General features: G+C 46.2%; 1 protein-coding gene across 2 annotated transcripts in view; it reads left to right on the forward strand.

Moving 5' to 3' along the window:
- KIF26B (kinesin family member 26B) overlaps positions 1 to 13,683 on the forward strand; it is a 411,062-nt gene that overhangs the window by 271,259 nt on the left and 126,120 nt on the right. The gene's annotated exons all lie outside the window — the stretch shown is intronic.

Genomic DNA, 13,683 nt, shown 5'->3' on the forward strand with positions numbered 1-13,683 from the left:
AGCAGGAGATACTAAGCATCAGCTCTGACCGCGTGCCCTCCTATAGGATGAGTGAGGGTTGTGGGTATGGAGACAGGTAAGCAGAAAACACTGGGGAATCCAGAGAGGTCTCGGAAGCCTGGACTGCCTGCACCCTTTAAGAAGCATTCTGCAGAATCTTCTTTGAGCCCCCGTACAAAATAGAAAATAACTCTCTTTCCCACCGATGACGAAGAACCTGTTAACAGTCCTTGCTTTGGAATATTGAGAAACTCAAAGACATCCCAATAGGCCCCCCAAGCATAGCCTTGTGGAAGCCCTGGGCTTCTTGCAGATCCCTCCCCCGTGGTTTCCCAGCTCCTCCACTGATGGGAAGCAGGTGTGGACCCTATCAGGAAGACTTTTCCTCTTCAAGGTCAATGATTTGGAGCCAGTCCTCCATGCACCTGTCCGTGGGTATGCAGCGCTGGGAACACAGCTGCAGGAAAGATGTGGGGGTGGCTCCTGACTTGATGGTGTTTGCAGTCCGGCGAGGAAGACACTAGTAACCACAGCCCGTTGTAAGGGGCAATGTGGCTGGTGACGCATCACTCCTCCTCTTTCCCCTGAAACCCCCTCCCCCCATCAGGTGCCTGGCTGGTAGGTATACACCCCGCCTCCCCCCCCCCCCCGTGGGGGCAGGAAACACAGCAGTCCATTCTCGCAGCCTGGGGGCAGCACAGACAACTTACTTCTAGTGCATTAAGGAAAGTGACTTTGTCTACACCCCATTTCAGTCATGGGCTGGTTTAAACCCAACTGCCCTTAGTTTGCTTGGGGCAGTGTTTTAGCTTGGCACGTGTATTTGTTCGGCGCACGCGCTCTCGGAGGGGCCCAGGACGCTGCCTGAAGTGTGTTGGTGACGGTGACCATCGGTTGTCCTGCCCCGGTCATTCCCGCACAAGGATGCACCGTCGAAAGAGCAACCAAGTTCAGTAATTGCCTCCAGCACGCCGAGCCTGCAGACACACGGCTGACGCGGCTGACAGAGGGTCTACTCCGGCCGGTGGTTTTCAGGCCAGAGCAACGGCACTGATGCAGATTTTCCTGACGTCTGATTTAAGGCTGTCCGAAGACCCCAGTTCGTTGGCTCCGATTGAGAATGTCTTTTTTTCTGACCTTTCTTAGCCAGGAAGCCCCCCCGCCCAGCCAACGACACAACGGAAAACGCCCACTGGAGGTGCCGGGACCTAAACCCCCTCCTAGTCGGCCTCCTGGAGTGGACTGAATGTGCCGAAGCCCCTGGTGGGGCCAGTATTAGCAGTCGGGGTCCACGGCCTCAGGGGCGAAGGCTTTCACCTTGCTTGTCTTTATTCACCTATTTAGAAGCTTCTGGAAAAGAGTCCCTAAAAAGGAACGCTGAAGACATGGTTTTCTTACTAATATTTCATGATGATGATAATTGTGGCAAACACGGTATGTACTCTGGGGCGGGAACTGTTCTAAGAGATAGACTGATAGACAGACGGACAGACAGACTGTGCGTAGTTTAAATCTCACTACTCCGTGAGGTGCAGCCACTTGTATATCTTGTTTGAGAGCTGACAAAACCGCGACACAGCCAAGAAATGTGCTCGACAAGGTTATAGAGCTGCGAGGAGCAGAAGGCAGTATCGAATCAAGACAGTTTGGCTCCAGAAGTTCTGCTCTTGGCTGTTTCTCTTTTCTGCCTCTGGAGAGGCTCCGAAATACTAAAGCATCGTCACACTCGACAAATGTTCGCTGAAACACGCACGGATTCCTAAGCTAATACCGGTTCCCCACCCACACTTCACTGTGGGGTCCCGGAGGCCCGTCGAAATCATGGGCCTGAAAGCACCCTTGAGAGATTTTCTAGTCTAGATTGAGTCTAGAGTATCCATCGGCTAATCATCTAGAACCTCAGCTACCTGTAATGAATCGGGACCACCCAACTGAACCAACTTTGAAAGGATTGACGAATACAGCATCATTCTATGGTAGGACATCGGTGGGGAGCTCCTCTTGGCCACCTCGATAGAAGTAGAACCAAAAAAAATCACCTAGGAGCTCAATGAATCACAGAGTGGGTACAGATACCATTTGTTTAAGGATTTATACCGTATCTGTTTCCCCAAGATGGTTCTAAGTGGCTTATAAAATGTACTAAATAAATTAGATAATTTAATAGATAATAGATAGATAAATAAATTAGATCTTCAAATACATGTAGGCAACCAGGTAGAAGGAGACAGTAAGAGAAACCAGTTTCTGGACCAAGTTGGCTATGCAGTTGGACATTAATTAGGCTCTTAATTTTATGGAAACAAAAGCATATGGATCCGGAAGGAGTGAAAGGGGAAGGCATTGAGACATCTGCTGAGTTCCTACTACGGCCCGTGGTTCTGATGGCCACTTCCCATGTTATGTCCTTTGTCTTCCCAACAGACCTTTGCACTGGGCGTCATTATTTTCCTATGTGTCAAAGGATATAGCAGAGCCAGGATTTGAACCACGTCACTATGATCCCTAAGACGGGGCTTTTTCTCTTGGGTTATATTATTCTCACCCAATAAGGTGACATACAGCATTTGTCTGCAGACTCCTAGTTTTTCTTGGAGAATTTGTTTTAATGGGTCCTTTAGGCAGGGAACCATGGGTAATAACACAGTAACCTGTAAATAGTAGGTGCTCAGTCAGTATTTGTAGAATAACTTGAATAAATAAGTGCATAGATAATAAGATGAAAGAGATCTTCTTTAATTTTTGTAAGCTATAGAAATGGTTTTTATGGGTGCTTTTATATCAGCCTCTATTTAAGCACAAAGTCGCATCGTAGCATCCTAATTACCAAGGCATTTAGGTAAAGATCTAAAACTATGTCTTATCTTTTTTCTTTGCTCATTTAATGTTTTGAAAGAGCGGCGTAGGCCTCCTTCTGTTTACTTCTTCAGCCCCCCACTTATTCTTCAACCCCATGCAATGTGCTCTGCCTCTCCTTTGACTAATGTTCAAGGTCAACGATGAGCTTGTTAGTTCTGGTTCCATGGACACTCTTTATTCGCTTTGTTGGTCTCTTAGTGGCATTTTCCATCGGAGACCCCTCCCCCCACCACTGCCTGTCCTTCGCTCGCAGTGTCCACGGCTCCTTTAATGCTCCTCCGCCCTCCCCTCTCTGCACCACTGGACAGATGTTGGGGTTCCTCATGGTTCTGTCCTGGGCCACTTTCCGTTCTTGTTCTGCTCGGCACCCTCCTGGACATCTCTGCCACTCTCGTGACTTCGGTGGCCACCTTCGTGGTAAAGACTATGCCATTGGAAAAACCAAAATCAAATATTTTTTTATTTCCAAATACTAAGAAAGATCTTAACCATGACTGTAAGTGGAAAATCAGTGGCTCCTCTTCATGAAGTCAAGGCTAGGGAAAAAAAGCAAAAGCTCTGATGTGTTTCCGAACCTTTTCTTGATAATTAGTCCTATGTCAGGAGTCACTTCTTTGTATCTTTGAACACCTCTTTGCACTGGTGGTTATTACTTATCTGTTTGACAGAGTTGAAGGAAAGCACAGACATTTAAAGATAAAGTGCTTATAGCCACTCTCAATTGAATATCATTCATAAAGATAAAATGCCTTCTGCAATTTTAATAGAAATCAATGTGAAATAAGATTCAATTTATAAAAACTCAAATTACCGGCAATTTGTAGAGCATGTCTGTTGCGCAAACGCGGGAGTCCACACGAGAAGATGATTGATCATTTGATGGATCATATAACGTGACTCACGTTCTGTCCGACCGAGCGAGAGTATGTCACCGATGCAGCTGGATGGATTCCTGCTTTAGAGAATGGGTGTTTTCCTCCTTTCGTGCAATCTGTTCCTAGAAGTTCTGTTAGAATAAATATTATCTTCCTGATGCCTGGGAATTTTATTCTTAGCCAAGGATTCAGTGTCAGAAAACCATAGTTGCAGTTAACAACAAGGTAGTCAAGTTGAGATACTACTTTAAACCAATATGGCTACTTAAAATAATAGAATCATGCTCCCAATTCTGCAAAAATGGGCTTCATTTAATTTAGGACTGCAAAAATGAACACTCGCCCCAGCATAAAATATGTAATATTACCTACTGTAGATTTCACCGACCGCAAAGTAATACTCCTTCCAAAGTGAACGTGAGTGAACTGGGCAGCTTCACCCAGGTCAGGTTTCAGAGTTAACCAGGAAATGTGGACAAAATCTCCATTTGCTTTGATAAATTTCTCTGTTGCCGGCAATTTCAAAACAATTCCTTTTGTTACAGCAGTGTTTAATCTTTTTTTTTTTTTTTAAAGATTTTATTTATGTATTTGACAGAGAGAGATTGCAGGTAGGCAGAGAGAGAGTGAGGAGGAAGCAGGCTCCCTGCAGAGCAGATGTGGGGCTCCATCCCAGGACCCTGGGATCATGACCTGAGCCGAAGGCAGAGGCTTTAACCCACTGAGCCACCCAGGCGCCCCAGCAGTGTTTAACCTTTTGATCGTTCTTTTCAAAAATATTTATTAACTGCAAGATAAAATAAGTATGAAGAATGTAGCAAAATCTTTAATGGAGAGGAATCCCCTGAGTTTTTATTCTTCTGGCTTCTCCCTCCTCCCCCTTACTATACGGATGTACGTGTACGCACGTGTGCGCACACACACGCACACACACTCCCGCTTGTGCACAGCGCCCGAGAACCTCAGGAGCAGCAATAGGGACAGTAAATGCAGTAGTGGGATGGGAGGGAGTTAGGGGAGGGGGGAAGTCCCTTCTCCGCGCTCAAGTCACAACCTGTCAATGGAGATGTGCACCCCGGACCTATCTCCTTTCCCTTCCCATGCTACCTTGTAGCATAATCGCCCTACACCTGCAGAAATAATCAAATAAGCCATTATGTGCAAGAGAAGGTAAATTATCGGGGCTCCTGGCTGGCTCAGTCGGTTCAGCATCTGACTCTTAGTTTTGGCTCAGGTCATGACCTCAGGGTCCTGAGATTGAGCCGTGGGGCGTACTCGTGCTCTGTGCTGAGTCTTTCCCCTCTGCCCTTCCCCCCCGCCCCCGACTCGTGTGCTCTCTATCCCAAATAAATACATAAATCTTTTTAAAAAAGTGTAGGTCATTGTTAGCAGCTTTGATTCAATGTCACAAAATGTTCACCCCTCCCATCTCATAGACTGTGATTACTATAGATTCTTTCTCCATTCACGAGTTATTTTGCTCTGGACTAATCTCTCATCTATGCTGTTCAGTAGAGATCGCTGCTGTACTGAAAATAAAAGTTGCCTTCTTCCTCTGCACGGGAGCTTTTGCACATGCTTGTGGTGAGTGCACTTTATCCCAGTGTGCCTTTACCGTGGTTGTCACAGTCTGCATGGACTCCAACCCACATGGCTTGGTGGCTGAGTAGGTAGGAAAGGAGAGGGTGTAAATTTCTGCCTCTCTCCCTCTAGTGGGGCTGCAGAGGTGCCGGCAATTGAAAAGACGTCCCAGCATCAGGGGCAGAGCAGCCTTGCCGCAGAGTCAGGGACAGACGTTCTGCGCCTCTGCCGCGTCCAGTTCGTCCCACCGTATTGCGGAGACCTCATGCGGATTGTCGTTCTTTGAAATAACTTACTTAATGATGTCCTCCAGTTTCAACTATAGCAAATAATTTGTTGAACAAAAAGAAATATTGATATTAAAGGAGAAAAAAATGACTTCCTTTAGCAAACAAAGCCGTGATATTCAAATTTAATTAACCAAGAAGCCCCCAAACCACAGAGCAAGTCACCCAGCATTGACAATTAATTAGCTTTGCATCTGAAAGAGCCACAGGTATTGAGCAAAGAGTTGTGGATTAAAGGCTTTTTTTCCTCTGCCCACGCTGTCCATTTCTAGCTCTCACACCCTGATAGCACTTGGCTGCTTCAGGCATCAAATTATTTCTGGAGTGAGTAACTCCATGTCAGTTTCTCATTTCACATGATCATAATACCGGAAGAGCGGGAATAAAGCCCCGTTTCTTTTCAAATAAAGACCTCAAAGGTGAACACCACCATGGCTATTCCATTTCTGCTGCCTTTCAGGATAATTCCCTGCCAAACAGCTAAGGAAGATAAATATTAAGGAAAACTCCTGGGGGAATGAGTGGTCACCCTGGGCTTTTAAGTGGGCTATCTTGTTTAGGGTAAATCATGCAATTTCTGCCTTTAACATTACATTAGCATATGCATCAAGGATTTAACTAGAAACTACTGGAGTTAGCATTTACAAGGCAGCATGATGTAATGAAAAGAACATTAGATTCATTGGATTCTTAAAATCAAATTATCTGGAATATGCTTATTCCTGGAAGGAATCTTAATTTTAGTTTAGACGGTCTTTGTACTGCAGAAGATCTATGGGCGTGTACACTTTCGCACACAAACACACACACTGGACAATTCTTTCTCACCAGAGAAATCAGGCCTTCGTATTCCCCAAGGAATGGGCTCTCCTTAGCCTGTGATTGTCTTTTTCTGTCTATAGCTGGATGGTCATTACTTGGTTTCATCTACTTTATTCAGTAAGACTTGCCAGTTCTCAATTATTTGTGTTTATGAAAGATCCCAGGGATCGTAGTTCACTAAGATCATATATATCTGGTTTGAGATGGAGTTTTAAATTAATATTTGCACTTACTCGGGTCTGGTGTCCTAGGTGCTCATAGTTCTTTTTTTTTTTTTTTAAGATTTTATTCATTTATCTGAGAGAGAGCATGAGCGAGGAGAGGGGCAGAGGGAGAAGCAGACTCCCCACTGAGCAAGGAGCCCGATGCGGGGCTCAATCCCAGGACCCGGGGCCCATGACCCCGATGTAGCAAAGATGTTAGGATTCAAAGCCGACGGCCCAGAAAGAATTCTTGAGACGTCTTTGGTGCAAAAAGGTGGTTTTATTACAGCACGGGACAGGACCCGCTGCCCTGCGGTTGTGAGGAGTGGCTGATTATATAGTTTCAAGTTGGGAGGGCGTTAGGGAAAGCTTAAGTCTCTAAGGAATTTGGAAGCAAGGTTTCCAGGACCTTGAGAGGGCTGGCTATTGTTAAGAAAAGGTCGTTTACTACAGTCTAATAAAACCTTAGTCATGAGACCCTTTAGATGTGTATTGGTGGGTCTTACGCTCTGGGTGAGGGGGTAATTGACAACACGTATCTTGGGGAGCGGGTGGTTAGAGATAAAGGAAATGTCCAAAGGAATTTTTATATGTTTAAGTAGACTTAACAGGATCCTGGGGGATCGGGTTAAGATTGCCTTTTGCCCTTAGCAAGGTGTTAACATCGAGGCAGCTGAGTCCTTAGAGGAATGTCACTCTGCCTATTTCAGGGACTTGTCAGTGGGCTCTGCGTAGCAAGGAAATTTAATTTTTCTTTTGCCTTCGTTTTCCACATCAACCTGAGAGGAAGGCAGATGCCACCCAGGTGCCCCCACAGTTCCTTTAATTTATGTATGACTGGGCCCCATGTACAAACGAATGGCTCAGGAAGAAGTTACATCATGTAGTTTCCTGGGTACTAAGCTGGCTTGGCCTGGACAGATCAGGCCAGAGATGAAGCTCTGCGGACAGGAAGCCCCTGGTCAGAAGGGAACCACTAGAAGGTCTGTTAGCACAGGGACAAGTGTGTAAGGACCCAAGTGCAAATGGGGGGAAAGCCCAGGGCCATGAACCCGGGCTGGAACAGAAGTCCAGACTGGGAAGCTGGGTTAGGAGTCTGGGAAGACCAAGACCCTAGCCCCAGTGCACAGCCCCTGGCCCCATGTCAGGCTTCAGGCAAGGCTGTGTCCTGCGGGAATGGGGCAGTGTGCCCACACCGGGCCCGTGTCTTACCTACCACTGTCCAGATGCATTTCAAGGAGAACGCCCCGGGTGCTCCTCCAGACCGCGGGGTTCCTTAGGTCTTTCTCCTCCCTGAGAAAGCTCTTCCTGGTGTGTATCGTGGGTCAGGAGGCTGCAGCCCTCTCCCGACCCCGCAGAGAGCAGGGAGTACAGGAAGTGTAGCTTTGTAGGTGTGTATAGAGAGCAATAAGGCTACGCAGGTAATGAAGAAATTAACAGCTCTGGAGTCAAGTTCAGGGGTATGTCCCCTGGCATCCAAGGCAGTGGACGAGTTGGCAGTGGCTCCTTTAGACCTGTTAGGCAGGAGTAGAGGATAAAGTTCAGGGTTATTCCATCTTCCAAGGTTCTTAAGAGTAGCGTGCGTGCACTTTCTTGAGATAGGACTGATCGCACACGTTTGAAGCAAGACACATCTTCCCAGAGGTCCCTCCATCTCAGAAACAGAGCTTCCTGGTCCCTCGTGAGCATTTCCCTCCAGGTCCTGCCCTGGCGTTGGTCATCTGGGCAGGACTGGGGAATGACACGAGGTTTGCAGGATGTGTAGAGATAGGAAAGGGAATAAAGAAGGCCACATGTCTCCAAGGCTGCCCATAGAAGGTGGCACCAAGTCGTCCAGTTCTGGACAAGTTCATTGGAGCAGAGGTCCCCCACCTTCTCTTCAGCCCGGGGACCCCGCCTCCTGCAGATGGCTCCCCGCTCCATCAGTGATCCCCTGGACGGAATATCCAAGGAAGCCAAGAAGACCAACCTGTGACAATGTCCAGAGTCTTGCTTCCAGACAGGCGGAAGTGAGCCAAGCTCGGTGAACGGTGGGTTGTGAGCCACAGCTGCATTTTATTTTTTTAAACATCTTTATTTGGGGCTAGGCAAGCACCTCTCTTTTCATAACAAGGACCTTGGCTCGGCAAACACTCTCATAGGTACCCAGCTTTACGCAAAGAAGGTTTTACTTGGAATCGCTTTTGCAAAAACCGTAGCTTACGAACACGTTCTTTCTGCTCCCATTATTTTTGACATGAGCCGTATTTTTTCATTTATTCATAATATTCTCCCTCTGACCATGAAAAATATCCAGACACGAATGGATTTGCAATATCGACCGATGACATGGTTTTCAGATACTGCTCTTTTGCCCGTGTGGTGCCCCCGGGTGTGGGTGAATGGTGTGCCGCTCAGATAACACTGTTTGGGAGAAGCTTCCAGATCTAGCCTGCTGGTGAGACTCTTTAACTGGGTGGCAGGGACCCCCGCCGCATGTCTGCAGGCTCCTTCACGCTTCTGTTTATCTCCGCTGCCACGGAGCCAGAAGAAAGTTATCGGTCGTGCTGGGTTATGTGGATTCTTTTCCTGTATCCATTTTCCCAGTGGACTCTTGGACACAGAGCGGCTGCTGGGTGACTCACAGATGACTTTCGTGATATCCACAGCCCATTGATTGCATAGTCGTTCTGTGTATAGCTGCCATCCAGTAAACACCGATGGACTGATTGAGTTTCCCAAGCATTCACATGCATTCTAAGCAGCTTTCAGCATCCCGCGGGTGTCTTTAGAGGGAGGGGCACGAGGTAGTGGTGGATGGTACACCCGGATGTCTGTTGTTATTGTCATGCAAGGGCTCACTCTGGGTTGGGACTATAGGGACAGAGAAGCCATTTTCGTCTAATTTGCCATTCACGTCCTAATTCTGGGCATGACCTGACTCACTCAGTGGAGACATTCTTCCCCTGTGCTATGAAGGTACGTTGCTAGGCAACCAGATCAGTAATTGGTAAATGCTTATATATGATTTGATTTGAGTTCCACACAAAAATATATAACTGCTTTTTTTGTGGGGCGGTGGTTTCATTATTAAGCAAACGATTATCATCTGGTTTTATTTTGCCCAAATAAAATAAGATAACTGCTTTCATTTATCAAGTTGGGTAATAACATGACGTCGTGGACCAACCCGGGCCCCAGATGAGCGAAAGCTTGAATCCTGATCTCAAGTGTGAGAATCACTAGTCCCACGATGGTGGAGAAAATCTGGTAACTTCTGAGCCTTCATTTTTTTTTTTTTTTCCCCGAACATGTACTTGCGGGTACAGATCTTTTTCCAACTTCTTACCCCAGATCGCTGCGTGAAGATGGGTGTGACCATGGGTGGAAAATGCTTTAGAAAGAGTAAGACCATCCAAGGTCTGAGTGTTATCTAAAACTTCAGGCTCCTTGAGCATGGGGCTTTTTGTGTCGTAACCTCCAAGGCTGGATGGATCTGGCAGCTCCAAGCAGCGTCCACACTGTCCCCTCAACAAGGCACAAAGCTCTGGGGCGGGTGGCAGGTGCGGAAGAAAGGACGCGTGTGGTATTGACCTTCAGGGAGCTGGAGGCAGCGCTAGAAACACTGACAGAGAAGCACAGCCCCCACCGCAGAGCAGCATCTCATTAGGGGTTGGAACCTCAGATAGATTCTCTTAAGACCAATGGCTGTAAGACTTCAAGGGCACAGGTGAGGGCCCCGAAGGCTGAAGGAGTCGATGACGGCAACTTACAGGAGCCCCTGAAGAATGGGCAGATTTTTAAGAGAAGAATATGGGTGACTTCATAGAAATGATCACTGTGGATGAGCGCTGTGCGTTAAACTCTAGATGTCAGTTTGTTTCCGAACTCTGATCACGATGGGCTGCACTGTTCCCTGCAACGTGGTGCCGAGGTTAATGGTCAGCTGTTGTTTTGCTCCTGATGGTAAACATTTTATTTGAAGTCATGTCCTGAATTATCTTCCTGCACTAATGAAATGGATCATTTACATAAAAATCAGGAAAACCCCAAGACCCCGTGTGCTTTTCAGCCTCAGGAGACATGGAAATGACCTCGGTGACAGCCAATTACAGCCTGGAAAGGTGAAGGAGAAATGCACTTCTTCCCTGCTGGGGAGTCTCCGACCCACGCATCACACTTCGAGGCCCGGCCCCAGTGCTTTCCAGCCGGCGTGGTTTCCAAACGATGCGTGACTGGTGTTTTGTTGCTGTTGTTTCTGGTTTTTTACGCGCACATGGACATCCTACTTGTTTCCAGAAGCTTTGCCTCAGACCACTGGTTCTTGTCATGTATCCTCTCTATTTCTAATCGGCTTTATTTTCTTCGACCCCCCACGTCACTGACCCTGCAGATTTCTGAGGAGCTGCTGTGATCTGTCATGTCATTGCTTATTATCAGGCTGTCTTAATCCTCCAGGCATTGAAATATTTTCTAGTGGCACAGAAGCCCTCGCAGCCCAGGGCAGCCCCGGCCACGGTCACGTTAGATGAAAGTGGGGTGTCTTTTAGAAGCTGACAATGGACATCCGATCCCTGTCGTCCCCTCCTGGGTCGGGACCCTTTCTGTGCGGCAGATGGGGCAGTGTGGAGGGCCCCCTCACCTCCCCCCCGATTTAGTACAGCTTGAATGACCTCTTAATTTATATAAACCATTTACCCACCTCTCTGAGCATCCCGCACTTGGACACCCCCCCGGGATGAGAAGAAATGATCTCTTTGGGGCGCCTGGGCGGCTCAGTCGGTGAAGCGTCCAGATCTTGATCTCCACTCGGGTCTTGATCTCAGGGTCATGAGTTCGAGCCCCCACACTGGGCTCTGCGCTGGGAATGGAGCCTACTTTAAAAAAAAAAAAAAAAAAAAAAAGGAAATGCTCTCAGAATGTGGTCAGCAAAACACAGTATGTCAATTCCAAAAAGGATAGTGAATCCTTAAAAAAATGGCTATGTTGCCTGATACTCCTGCCCGTTCCCTAAAGAAAGTTCTATTCCTCATGAAGCTAATAATAATTCTCCGGATATTGTTAAGTCAGCATTTTAGTAATCTCTGCATACTAAGGGTGGCAGACCCCAATTTAATTCTCATGAGATACACTTGTCATGAGGTGCTTTCCATTTAAGCTCCCACAATTCTGAAAATTCCAGGTCAAATGGTCTGTCACACAAATGCAAAAAAAAAAAAAAAAAAAAAAAAAAAAAGAATCCTCAAAAAGTCCCCCTCTGATCTATATAACTGAGACCTAAGATTTTCCCCCAACTAACCCAATTACATTTAACCAGGTACTATTTACCTCTTTTTTTTTTTTTTTTTTTTTTTTTTTAAGATCTGGGTAGATCTGGCCAATGAAAAGAAGTGAGCATCCCATAGGAAGGTGACTTCAATTCCAAACTGATTCCTAGAATCAGAGAGCATCCCACAGTGTGTTAGGGTAGCTGTCTCCTGGTGGGATGACAAGGCTGGGGAGAGGAAGGGCCAGAACCCAGACGGAAAAACTGAGCCCATCAGTTTAAATTCTTGCCAAATTACCAGCCTCATAAGGCTTAGCGTGGCACCAATTTCCTTATACTCATTCAGTAACTATGAATTTCATCCTGTTAGAGAGACGATCTGTTTTCTTGAAATAAGGCACAGAGACGTAAATGAAGCTTATGGATATTTAGAGATGTGTGCTGGGGTGCATAGCTTGAAGTCACCAAGGATAGTATCTGTGATAAGAATGAGACAAGTAGGGGCGCCTGGGTGGCTCAGTCGTTAAGCGTCTGCCTTTGGCTCGGGTCATGATTCCAGAGTCCTGGGATCGAGCCCCCCATCGGGCTCCCTGCTCAGCGGGGAGCCTGCTTCTCCCTCTCCCAGTCCCCTGCTTCTGTTTTCTTCTCTTGTTGTGTCTCTCTCTGTCAAAAAAAAAGAATAAAATCTTAAGAAAAAAAAAGAATGAGACAAGTAAATATAGCTTATAGTAGTGTTTTAGGGCTTTTTGGTTGTTTGAAATCTTCTAAGACAACCCGCTAAGTTGTTTTTTACCCTGTGAAGAAAGAATTTATTAGAAGGCATTAATTACACATCTAGCCAAAATGTCTTTACCTGTTGAATTCTTTCATGACTCTGTCTCCTTTGTGTCACCAAGTAATACAATTATTCATGAGAGATTCCTAGACCCTAACCTTCCTCTCTCTGCCCGTCACTGAAGTGCTATATAATAAAAGCAGAAGCTGCTGACTTCCAAGAAGCTGGAACATACAAGACCAATCAGATCAAACAGCTGGCTCTAATACTGTCGAAATTAAAGTAAAATGTTCTCATAGAACATAAAGCTATAAAACATGGCTCTTATTAATTTTTCCAATTCGGGAATTCTCTTTAGTACACTTATTTCCTATACATGTTTTAGAAAGAAAGTAATTTTTAGCTGTATTCTCAAAATAATTCCCTTCATTACTATTTTTCTGCACTGAAGCCAGCAGAGGCTTCCCTAAATGGAATTTAGTGATTCCAGGAATCATTTCAGAAACTCTGCCTTGGAAGAGATTTTGGGAATCATCTGATTCTCCCAACACATGCCTCGTTCCCCCTAATATTCCCCAGAAGTGGTTTCCTAGCTCCTCCTTGGGCATTTCCAGTGACAGAAAACTCACTATTTCATGAAACAGACCCATGACTAATGCGTTACTCTAGTTTCTAGAAAGATAAGCCTTAGACTTGTAAACCCAAGTGTGTGTTTCTGTCCCACCTGCCTGTTTGCTCCCTAGAGAGACAGTGTTGCACAACATGGGGCAGTAGACCCACCTTTGGTCTCCTCTTGTCTTCCTACAATCCTACAAAATGCCATCTATTAAGAAATTCCTTTGTACCGAACCCCTAACACACAGTCTTATTTCATTTTCCTAGAAAGTCTACCATTTTTGTTTGACCTGACTACACAGAAACTGAGTGTGATCATCGTGCCGATGACGGTGACGATGGTCATGTTTTCGCACGCCAACCAATCACCAGGTGCTATGCACACCCTTCACATACGTTATAAACAGTCGGGATTGAAGTG

This window comes from Mustela erminea, chromosome 17, assembly GCF_009829155.1.
Source record: "Mustela erminea isolate mMusErm1 chromosome 17, mMusErm1.Pri, whole genome shotgun sequence".
Lineage (NCBI taxonomy): Eukaryota > Metazoa > Chordata > Mammalia > Carnivora > Mustelidae > Mustela > Mustela erminea.